The sequence below is a fragment of the Capra hircus genome (genome assembly GCF_001704415.2).
Source record: "Capra hircus breed San Clemente chromosome X unlocalized genomic scaffold, ASM170441v1, whole genome shotgun sequence".
NCBI lineage: Eukaryota > Metazoa > Chordata > Mammalia > Artiodactyla > Bovidae > Capra > Capra hircus.
This window is the reverse complement of record NW_017189516.1, coordinates 60,874,808-60,886,880: the sequence shown is the minus strand read 5'-3', so window position 1 is coordinate 60,886,880 and position 12,073 is coordinate 60,874,808. Positions and strand designations below refer to the sequence as shown.

Below are 12,073 nucleotides of genomic sequence, written 5' to 3'. Positions count from 1 at the left end.
CAGGTTATTTACTCTATAGGGTTCACATATTTATTGTAGATGAAAATTTTACTTTATTCCTATATGGCTATCAATCATATGCATTTATGTGTGCATGAGTACATATACTTAACATGCTTGTGTGAAAACATGTATAACATGCATGCGTGTATACATATAGATGCAGGTGTGTCTGTATGTATACGTGTTAAATACTTTCCTTGAATATCCAGTTATTCTACTTTAAAAAATTGTACACTTTATTATTATTATTATTCTGGCTGAGTCACAAGGCATGTGAAACCTCAGTTGCCTGAACCAGGGATGGAACCCACACCCCCTGCCTTGGAAGGCAAAGTCCTAACCACTGGACCACCAGGGAAGCCCCATTGTTATTTTATTTTTGAATGGCCTCCAAATATGTTTAAGAGCCCACTGGCTGGACTTTGTTAACAGTCCTTAAATAACACTGGGCATGTAAAGCTGCACCCAAGAGAACTCCATCTGCTAGCAGCTAACTTGATCCCAGAACACCTAAGTAGGTGTATCTGGCAAGCACACTTGCAATGCCTCTCGTACCTCTTGCAGACAGAAAAGCCCGGTCTGCTGACAAGAGCCCATTTTATCTATAATCGGATCTCAAAGATAACACACACAAGTGTGTATGTGTGTGTGAGATATAAGTCTTCACTCACATGAATATCGGTAGCAAATGACTGCAACAAGACAACCCACGAATCTGGATGTGTTACGTAAGGGGAATTTAAGCTCCTGGCTTCTCTCCCTGAGAATCGAAAATGATCACGGCTGAACGGGTCCTTAGAAATCATTTCACCCCAACTCCCTACTTCACAGATGAAGAAACAGAAGGTCACATCCACGGGGGCTTGGAACCTGTGTCCACAGTCTCACACACTGCCAAAGAGGTGTCCGTATCTGTCTTGCCGCCCTGGCAACCCACGTGACAATTCCTCCACACTGCACTGCTGGTGCGCTGGCCCTGAGACGTGACAGCAAGTGAGAGAAGCAGGTCTGGCACCAGAAACAGGTCGACACACAGGCAATGCTGGTCTGCAAGACCTGTCATCACCAGACGTGCCAGGAGCCAGCAGGTAACCCCACCCAGACAAACGTCCAGCCCGTGTGAATCCACACTGCATATTTGCAGTGAATGACCAACAAGGACCAGCTGGACAGCACAGGGAACTCTGCTTGGGCTCCTGTGGCAGACTGGATGGGAGCGAGGTTTGTGGGGGGAGAATGGATACAGGTATACGGATGGCTGAGTCCCTTTGCTGTCCACCTGAAATTATCACAGCATTGTTAATCAGCTGTACTCCAGTACAAAATAAAAAGTTAAACACACACAGACACACACAAGCTGTGTGAATCCACTCTCTTGAGCCCCCGTTTGCTTCCTACAAAGTGAACATGTACTCCACATTGTGAGGTCCAAGATATACAGGTGAGAGGCCTTTGGGAACCTCTAAGGAATGAAATCCTGAGGATTCTCAGTCTTTAAAAAACTATCTAACTTCAGGCTCTCTTCAGACACCCAGGGACGTCTACAGGCCCTCCCAGAAATGACTTGTCTGTTGAACCTACTGGAAGGAAAGTCAGAAAACACGACTGGCCACGGACCAGGCAGAGGCAGGCTCACCCTGGCGGACACAAAACGCCAGCTCTTTGTTTCTAGTGCTTCCCCACCTACACCTTGCTCAATTTTCATCCCTACAAGACGAGGAGAATTCAAGGCAGTGAGGAGTGAAGCAAATGCATGCTGAGGGCCTCACGGAGTATAGCTTCCCCAACCTGCAAAACCCCAACGCGCCTGGAAGAACAGTTTATGCCAAACACCCACCCATCAGCATACGTGACAGGGTCATGTGTCACCCCAGCTGGGCAGGACAAGCCTTATCCAACTTGTATGGTCAACACCCATATGGATGGTCATTTCTAATATTTTTTAAAATATTATTTTAAATTGGAGGATAATCGCTTTACAACATTGTATTAGCTTATGCTGGACAACAATGTGAATCAGCCATGTGTATACATATATCCCCTCCCTCTTGAACCTCCCTCACGTCCCCCATCCCACCCCTGGAGGTCAGCACAGAGCACCGAGCAGAGCTCCTTGTGTCATCCAGTAGCTGTTTTACCCATGGTACGGTATATATGCTAATACTCCTTTAATAAATGGCTTTTCTGTGTTTTGTTCATGCATTCACAAATGACAATATTCCTGCAAATATTTTCCCATAAGTGGTATATGTTTGTTGGGTTCGTGTGCGTGTGTGTGTATGTGTACATGAGAAACATGGAAAGGATGAAATGTCTCTCCACTATGCTTGACAGAAAGAAGCACAGAGACATCCAAGTTTCTACCATCCGGAAAATTTGCTTCTGCAATGTAATGATAAAATATATATATTTCTAATATACATCCTCCAAGATTCTGGTTTCCAAGGGAAAAGAAACTATGTCGATACCATTCATCACAACTCGACCCAATCTTTTATTTATTTTATGACAGGGTAACACATTTTTCCTTCATTCATTGTGTAGGTCTTCAGACAACGTATACGGCAGCAGGTTGTTATGAACGCTGCCAGATAGCTTTCTGAAAACCTTTCTCCAAACCCCTTTTCCCCTCAACGGTTCACCTAGGCATGACCACCAATTCAGGCATGATCCACTTTCAAGAAAACTCCCACCCAGGGAAGTCAGTTCCTGCAGACCCAGAGTGCGGCAGTTTCTCTGTGAAAAAGGCATCTTCCTGCCACACACACCAAAGTGTGCTTGAGCAAAGCAAAACCGTTTCAATCACTTAGAAATATGGCCAAAATTAGTAACACCTTTCATTTATCACAATAAAAAAAGGCAAAAAAAAAACCCCCCCCACACACACAATCCCACAGCATATATGCAGCAAAACCCCGTAAATACTGCATGTCTCTCGATGGGCACAATCAAAAAAGAGCACAGATCCAATCATTGCAAAATGCTCACAACCAACCTCAAGCACTTTTCTCTATTTCTATATATATATATTTTTTTTTACTGCAATCAGCAGGCTAGGAGCGAATTCACCCACCAAGCATTTTTTTTCATGACTCAACATGCACATCTGATTTCCCTGCCTTCCCCCCCCCCCCCATTCTGCTGTGGCTGACTCACCATTTCCTTTCTCCATCCATATTCAAAGCCTACTGTTGTGAAAATGCTTATTTCTTACTGTTATGGAAAAAGAAAAAAGGGCACAGCAAGCACGCGTCTTCATGCAGGGCTGGCGCTCTCCCGCCAGCCTCCTGGGGGACCCCTGGGGACCCTTGGGCAAGGGAAGCAGGTCTGCAGATCCCACTGAGGCGCTCGCCCCGCCCCCCATGCCAAGGGCTCCCAGTCCCCCCGGCTCGCCGTCGGCATCACAGTCCCAAGAGCGCACGTGTCTACCGGCGCGCGCACACACACACTACAGGCCCGCGTGCCTGCACGCAGACTGAGCTCCAGCGGACTCTGCACCCCCTATCTGCACTATTTAACCATCAGGCAGAACAATACACACGGAGCGTGTCTGCCGGTCTCCCCAAGATCCACCCCCACCCCCAACCCACCCCCCTCCTCCGGCCCCGACCCCCGGAGCTGGCAACTTGCTATTCAAAGCAGGAGAACAAAAGGGGCAGGAGCAGCTTGCAAGCCCAGAAAGCAGCCTTGCCCTGCAGACACCCGGAGATGGGGGTGGCGGGGGTGCCCGGCTGGCTTACCCATGCTCCGCCTGCCGCGAGCGCGCCTGGCGGCCTGACTGCGTCTGCTGCCGCCTAGCAATGGGCAAGTCCACGCAGGCTCCCTCCGACTGCAACCCCGGGGGCCTCCAGGCTCCTCGGTGACTCCGCTGGCAAATCCCAAGGCCAAACCCCAAAGCCTGGCCCTCCCGGAGCCTGTCTCCCTCTTTTTATCACTTCAAAGTGATAGGGAAAAAAAAAAAAGCTCAGTCCACTTGATTGCGCCGCATTATATCCTCCAATTTGTGCCCGTTCAATCTCACAACCTTAAGGTCAGATGGAACAATGAAGTTGAAAAAAAAAAACAAAAAAATAAAACAAAGCCAACATTGAATAGCCCATTTCGTGTGTATCTGTGTTTTGGGGGTTTATTACACACTCGGTAGGAATGCGATCAGAACAACTAACAGAGTGTCTCCGGAAGTTTTACTGCCTAGAAGGCATTGTGTGCAGACCACCAAAGGGTCTGACCCTGACCCAACCCATCCCTTCACAACGATCTGTATTTAAAGTCCCTGCACCACCCGCCCCAGGCAGCCTGAGACCTTGGGCGCTCACCACCCCCACAAACACTCAGGAAGTGCCACCCACCAGGGTCCCTAACAGCCCCTTCCCACACAGACTGCCTTGACTCTCTCCAGCCCAGCACTTACCCTTCAGGTCCAAGGTTCACCACCGGCTTGAACCTCTTCAAAATACACCCCAATTAACTTTCCACTCTCGCTCATTGAAACAAACAACCCACGCCACTTTGCAACATCCCCTGAATTGTGGCTACTTTTGGCTCCCATGGCGGCTCAGATAGTAAAGAATCGCCTGCAGTGCAGGGGATCCGAGTTCAATCCCTGGGTTGGGAAGATTCCTTCCCCCCACTCAGAGAAGGGAACGGCAACCCACTCCAGTACTCTTGCCTGGGGAAATTCCATGGACAGAGGAGCCTGGTGGGCTAGAGTCCATACAGTTGTAACAAACAAGTCAGACACAACTGAGAGACTAACACACACGTGGCTATTTTAACTAAAAGTGACTTTCTTTTTGCACCTGCTTGATCTTAGGCACTGTGCTGCTCCATTACTGTTACACACATTAAACTTACATAAATCTGCAAGGAAGGTCGTTGCTATGTTTATCTCCAGGCCAGCATACTAGTGAGTGAAAGTCACTCAGTCGTGTCCGACTCTTTGCAACCCCATGGACTATAAAGTCCATGGGATTCTCCAGGCCAGAATACTGGAGTGGGTAGCCTTTCCCTTCTCCAGGGGATCCTCCCAACCCAGGGATCGAACCAGTGTCTCCTGCATTGCAGGCGGATTCTTTACCAGCTGAGCCACAAGGGAACCCAAATAATGTATTAAGTATGCTATTCACCCCCATTAAATTTTAATAAAATAGAATTAACCCACTGAAATAACGTCCTGATGTCACAGTAAATTGGGAATTGCTGAGGCAAGCCACAAATACCAGGAAGCAAACTAAGACAGGTGGGCATAAAAGAATTCTGATGGTGACAAGGCAACCAAGTATGTTACGTAAGTCTATGCAGATGCTGAATATAAAAGTTAATGTCTGGGAACTCTGGGGTTTTCACGCTGCTGTTTAGTCGCTAAGTCATGTCTGACTCTTGTGACCCCTTGGACTATAGTCCACAAGGCTCCTCTGTCCATGGGATTTTCCAGGCAAGAACACTGGAGTGGGTTGCCATTTTCTCCTCCAGGGGAATCTTCCTGACCCAGGGATCGAACCTGGGCCTCCTGCATTGGCAGGCGGATCTTTACGGACTTGAATCACCAGGGAAACCATGTTCCAGGGAAGACTAGTCATTGGGACGTTATTAGCAAGCTTAGCTGGCTTTATGCAACCACACAGAAAAGAAGAGAGTGGATTTGAACCTGTTTTCTGCCCCCAAAGCCCACATTCTTCACACTTGTTTGTTTTTTTAAGTAATTTTACTTATTTATTTTTGGTGGTACTGTGTCGTCACTGCTGCAGACTTCCTCTAGCTGCAGTGATCGGGGGCTACTCTCTAGTTGTGGGGTGTGGCCTTCTCATTGCGGTGACTTCTCTTGTTGCAGAGCATGGGTTCCATGGCACACGAATTTCAGCACTTGCAGCTCCTGGGCTCAATAGTTGTGGCTTAGCGTCACGTGAGATCTGCCTGGCTAGGGATTTAACCTGTGTCTCCTGCATTGACAGGTGGATTCTTTACCACTGAGCCTCCAGGGAGGCCCCTGCACACTGGTTTTCATCTCCATGTATTATTTTACCAAGCCCAGGACCCATCACTACCCGAGGGCGCCATCCACCCAAGGCCAGCCGCATATCTCAGAGCAGAACCCAAGGCCGTCCATATTAACAGGCATCCACGAAGAGCCTGGTGGCTTTCCTGGGGGCTTCTCTGGGTGGTCCAGGGGCCAAGACTCCATGCTCCCAAGAGAGGGACCCAGGTTCAATCCTGGGTCAGGGAACTAAGATCCCACAGGCCGTCCCTAACAGTTTGCATGCCCCCCACTAAAGATCACATATGCCACGGTTAAGAGTTGGTGCAGCCAAATAAATGAGGTTTGCACCTGACATTTACAAGCTAACTTGAAATGCCGTGAGGAAAGCTACTCCAACACTTCCTTTCAGAATGCTTTTAGATTTACAGAAAATTTACAAGAGGAGAACGTTCCCTACACCTGTTTCCCCTGCTGTCAACACATTAGTACATTTGCCATTACTGTACGCCATAACTAGTACAATTGCCATAATCGCCATTAGTACCTTTGACTAAGTTGCTAAGTCGTATCCGACTCTCTGAGAGCCCTGGGCCTGCAGCACGCCAGGCTTCCCTGTCCTGCTATCTCCCGGAGCTTACTCAAACTGAATCCACTGAGTCAGTGATGCCATCCAACCAACTCATCCTCTGTCGTCCCCTTTGCCTTACCCTAACTCCCGTCTTGGTACATTAACTGGAGTCCACACCGTATTCAGACTTTCTTCATTCTCACCTACTATTCTCTCTGCGTTCCAGGACACCCCATTTCATTTACCAGTCACAGGCTCCTCCCATCCAAGTGACAGCCTCTGAGACCATCCTTGTTTTCCAGGCCCTCCAGAGTTTCCAGAGGGACCGTGCAGGCATTCGCAGAATGTCTCAGCTGGGATCTGTCTGATGTTTCTGTCGTGATAACCGACCCAGGAGTTGTGGATTTGAGGGGCGGGGGGAGTTGGAGAACACAGAGGTGAAATGCCCTTCTTATCCTCAAATACAAGGACCATGCTGTCAATACAATGATCTCTATGGATGAGCTGGCGGGGTTAGCTACACCAGCTTCTCTGCGGTCACATAGCCTCACCCCACCATTTCACCCCGGCCCCTGTGGAAGAAGCTCACCAAATGCAGCCTGAAGTATAAGACAGAAGGGCTCTACTCCCCACAACACACCTATCCCACCCCCCAAGGGCAGAAGACCTGCAGAGATTCAGAACTTTTCTGTACAGATCTCTTTCCTCCACTTCTAACGTACTTGATCACTTATGTCTATCGGTGTGGGCTCAGGTTTTATTATTTTTAATGTTTATTTCAAAACTTGGTTTATTTTTGGCTGTGCAGGGTCTTCACTGCCGCACGGGCTTTCTCTGGTTGCAGCAATCGTGGGTTACTCTCCAGTTACGATGCGTGGAATTCTCACTGTTACTGGCTTCTCTTATTGTCAAGCACAGGCTCCAGGGCTCCTGGGCTCGAGAGCTCAGTAGCTGTGATGCACAGGCTTGGTTGCTCCGTGGCATGTGAGATCTTAGTTCCCGGGCCGGGGATCAAACCTGTGTGCCCAGCACAGCAAGGCAGCTTCTTAACCACGGGACCATCAGGGAAGCCCAGGGATATTTTATACACTCCTTTCTATACCACTTGATTTCACAGCAGTTTTGGTCACAGGAAACTCCAAGCCAGCTTCTGTGTCCCTCTGGCAAATCCTCATTGTTATAGGGTTCTCTCTCTGTGTGTGTGTCTGTTTGTTTGAGTACTTCCTTACTTTTGGGGGACAACACACTGCAACTTCGTTTTGTATTCCGCCAGCCCCAACCCTAGACTTGCCCGTTTCTCCGAGGAGCCCTGGATCTTTTAATGGAAAAGCAGAAACATCACTTCGCCGCCAAGGATCCGTCTAGTCAAAGCTACGATTTTTCCAGTAGTCACCTTCGGATCTGAGAGATGGACCATAAAGAAGGCTGAGCACTGCAGAATTGATGCTTTTGAACTGTTGTGTTGGAGAAGACTCTTGAGAGTCCCTTGGAGAGCAAGATCAAACCAGTCAATCCTTAAGGAAATCAACCCTGAGTACTCATTGGAAGGACTGATGCTGAAGCTGAAGCTTCAATACGTTGGCCACCTGATGTGAAGAACTGACTCATTTGAAAATACCCTGATGCCGGCAAAGATTGAGGGCAGAAGGAGAAGGGGGTGACAGAGGATGAGATGGTTGGATGGCATCACCGACTTAATGGACATGAGTTTGAGCAGGCTCCAGGAGATGGTGAAAGACACGGAAGCCTGGTGTGCTGCAGTCCACGGGGTCACCAAGAGACTGAGCGACTATCACTTTCACTTTCATATTAGCAACCAGAATCTGGCAGCTGCTTCTGCACTAGGAAATCCATTTTTAAGAGAGAGCCTCAATGAATGATTTCTAAAGACAAAGTATTTTTATCACGTTAAGGTTTATCATTGGGTTTTCCTACATCCACGTTTCCTACAATGAGGCCAACTTATCAAGCATATAAGATGCTCAGAGCTTACGCGTGGCGAACACCATTAAGACTCAACGTTGTAAATACCCGTAATAAGTGGAACGCATATCTGCTTTTACCTGATAAGCAAGTAAGAAGAGAACAGAACACGGTAAGTACCCTAGCACGCATACATCCCAAAGGAACTGTTCCTCTTATCCTAGCCTCAACTTGTACCCAAGTCACTCCACGTGAACCTTATGATCTGTGAATCTCAGAAAGGAGATTCCACTCTCAGCATCTTTTGCTTATTACACGTCCTTGCTGTGAACGGGCCACAGCCACGTTAACCAAGCCAGAGACCAGTGAGATGAAAATGATGAGAGGCGTGGCTATCAACATTGCAGAGACCACCACCAGAAACATCTGGACAGGACCACACAGGCCCCACCTCCCATCCAGGAAGCATCCTCACTGATCCCCATCCTTTAGCCTCCTGGCCAAGTCCTAGGGCTGGCAAGTCCTCTCTGTCTGGGCTTTATGGGAGCATAGCCACACCCAGCCCTTCAGGGACCGTCCAGACCTGCTCCCAGGTCACATTGGCAGAGCTGTCCCCAGGCTGGGAACACTGAGTTCCCTGAGGGCCAAAGTGTTTACCGGTCTGATCCTTCGCAAAGCTTGTTGATCTGTGAGCTAGAGCCAAGACTCTCGACTGGAGTCACACGCGACCTTGTTTCTTTATTTTGTTTCCAACCTCCCAACAGAAATTTTATACCAAAGTGGGTGTAATTAATTTACATGCTCATGATCAATATGTAGAAATTCTATTGATCTACACAGAACACAGTCTCAGCTGGGTTAGACGTGTGACAATTTAATGAGTGAAAAGTAGCATTTTTATTGCAGTCTTTCTTTTAAAACTGTATTCAAGGGCAGCTGATTTACTATGCTGTATTAATTTCTGCTGTATAGCAAAATGATTCAGCTATACATATAAATACATTCTTTCATATTCTTTGCCATGATGGTTTACCACAGGATATTGAATAGAGCTCCCTGTGCTCCACAGTCAGTTCAGTTCAGTTGCTCAGTCGTGTCTGACTCTTTGTGACCCCATGGACTGCAGCACGCCAGGCCTCCCTGTCCATCACCAACTCCCAGAGCTTGCTCACACTCATGTTCATCGAGTCAGTGATGTCATCCAACCATCTCATCCTCTGTCATCCCCTTCTCCACCTGGCTTCAATCTTTCCCAACATCAGAATCTTTTCCAGTGAGTCAGTTCTTCACATCAGGTGGCCGAAGGATTGGAGCTTCAGCATCAGCCTCAGTCCTTCCAATGAACATTCAGGACTGACCTCCTTTAGGATGGACTGGTTGGATCCCCTCGCAGCCCAAGGGACTCTCTCAAAGAGTCTTCTCCAGCACCACAGCTCAAAAGCATCAATTCTTCGGTGCTCAGCTTTCTTTACCTGCTCTACAAGACCTTGTTTATCCATCCTGCATAAACTAGTTTGCATCTTCTAACCCCAAACTCCTAATCCTTTCCTTCCCCATACCGATCCCCTCTGTAACCACAAATCTGTTCCCACAAAGCATCATTCTATATTAATTATATAAAAAAAATTTTTTTGTGGATTTCCAGCATTGAAGTGATTTGAAAAACTGAGATATACCCAAAAATTCACCCGCTGGCACTGTCTGGTTTAGCAGCTTTTAGTAAATTCACAAAGTTGGGCAGCATCACCACTATCTCATTCAACACTATTTCCGTCACCCACACAGGAGCTCCATACCACTGGGACAGACGGCCATCCTCCCAACCCTCACCCACCTCCCCTGCGTCTCCACGGATCTGCCTGTTCTGGGCAGCATCTACACACAGAATCATGCAAGGAGAGGCTTTTTATGATATTCTTAAATACGTCTAGTTCCCTTGTTTTTACAGCTCTTAGACGTAAAACACAAAGTGTTAAGCTATTCAGTTGTGTCTGACTCTCTGTGACCCCACGCACTGCTGACCGCCAGGATCCTCTGTCCGTGGGACTGTCCAGGCAAGGATACTGGAGTGGGTAGCCATTCCCTTCTGCAGAGGATCTTCCCGACCCAGGGATCAAACCTCGGTCTCCTGCACTGCAGGCAGAATCTATACTATCTGAGCCACCAGAGAAGCCATAAAGCATAAAACAGATATGCAAGCGACATGAGAGCAAAAGCATTCAGCCAGCGTTTATATAACACCTTTGCTGGGAATGAACTGTTCTTCTCGTGGCCCCAGACACCCCATGTCTTGTAGGTGCAGTTACCGTGGCTTCCCACGTGCCACATAAGGACTCACTGCTCCCCTCTGCAAGACAGGAGCTACAGCTCTGCTGGCAGGGCACCGTGAGGGCTCACCCCTTGTGTTGTGGAGACAGCTGGGTTTTTGCGGGAGCCTGGACTCAACCTTTTGTCCCTGCTGGGGATGTCCAGCTCATCACCTCCAACAATGTGACCCAAACACACACAAGGCGTGACAGTGCACACTGTACAGAACATCCTCAATGGATACAAGCTTTCCCTTTGGAGTGATGAGAACGTTCTGGAAGTGGATGGTGGTGATGGATGAACTAATTCCTACTGACTGATGAGAACGTTCTAGACGTAGATGGTGGTGATGGATGAACTAATCCTGTCGGGGTGGTGAGAATGTTCTACAAGTGGATGGTGGTGACAGATGAAGTAGGCCTTTGGGGGTGGTAAGAATGTTCTAGAAGTGGATGGTGGTGATGGATGAACTAATCCCTTCAGGGTCATGAGAACATTCTCGAATTGGAGGGTGGTGACGCATGATGAACTAAGCCCTGGAGCCCTCCAACCACTGCCCTTACAATGCTGCCTTCTGAATAACAGGGAGTCACAAGACAAAACCAGGCAGTAAGCAAACCTGCCCGTCCCTCAGCCTGGCTCTGCATTTCTGGAAGTCGCATGGCTATAAACATGAGGAGAGAATGTAGTGACAAATGAGCACGGAGGTCAGTCAGCAAGGCTCCCTGCACAGGAGATGCTGCACCACCAGAAGCTTGGCCTTCATCTTGTGATCATCCCAGCCTGACTTCCTAATTACCCAGCATGGCGGTTCAGAAGGGAAAACTTCAACTGCCACCTTAGCTCACTGAATTCAGGCCAGAAAAGCGAGCAGCACATGAGAGTGGAACACTCTCCGATTATGAAACCTTCTTGTGAGCAGCCGTGAGTGCACACAAGGTCAGTCCTGTGCGTGGAACGAACGTATAAACACCAAGGGGAAAAGGGTGGCTGGGGGGAACTGGGAGATTGACACATACACACCATTGATGAAGAAAGTGGGGGAAAAAATAGTGAAAGCGTTAGCTGTTCAGTTCCATCTGATCGCAACCCCAAGGACTGTAGCCCGCCAGGCCCCTCTGTCCATGGGATTCTCCAGGCAAGAATACTGGAGTGGGTTGCCATTCCCTTCTCCGGGGGATCTTCCTGACCCAGGGATTGAACTCGTGTCTCCCAAGTCGCAGGCAGATTCTTTACCATCTGAGCCACCAGGGAAACCCATACACTATTGAGGGAAAAGTGAAAGTTGCTTAGTT

The 12,073-nt window shown here is 48.3% G+C and overlaps 1 protein-coding gene across 4 annotated transcripts in view; it reads right to left on the bottom strand.

Moving 5' to 3' along the window:
• Nucleotides 1-12,073, bottom strand: part of SHROOM2 (shroom family member 2) — a 148,118-nt gene that overhangs the window by 33,642 nt on the left and 102,403 nt on the right. Inside the window, exon 1 of one of the 4 annotated variants that reach the window (XM_018043829.1) lies at nt 3,744-4,009. The exons of the other annotated variants lie outside the window; for them this stretch is intronic. The gene's annotated coding sequence lies outside the window, so the exon portion shown is untranslated. Of the gene's footprint in view, nt 1-3,743; nt 4,010-12,073 lie in introns of those variants that run through there. 4 annotated transcript variants of the gene reach the window in all.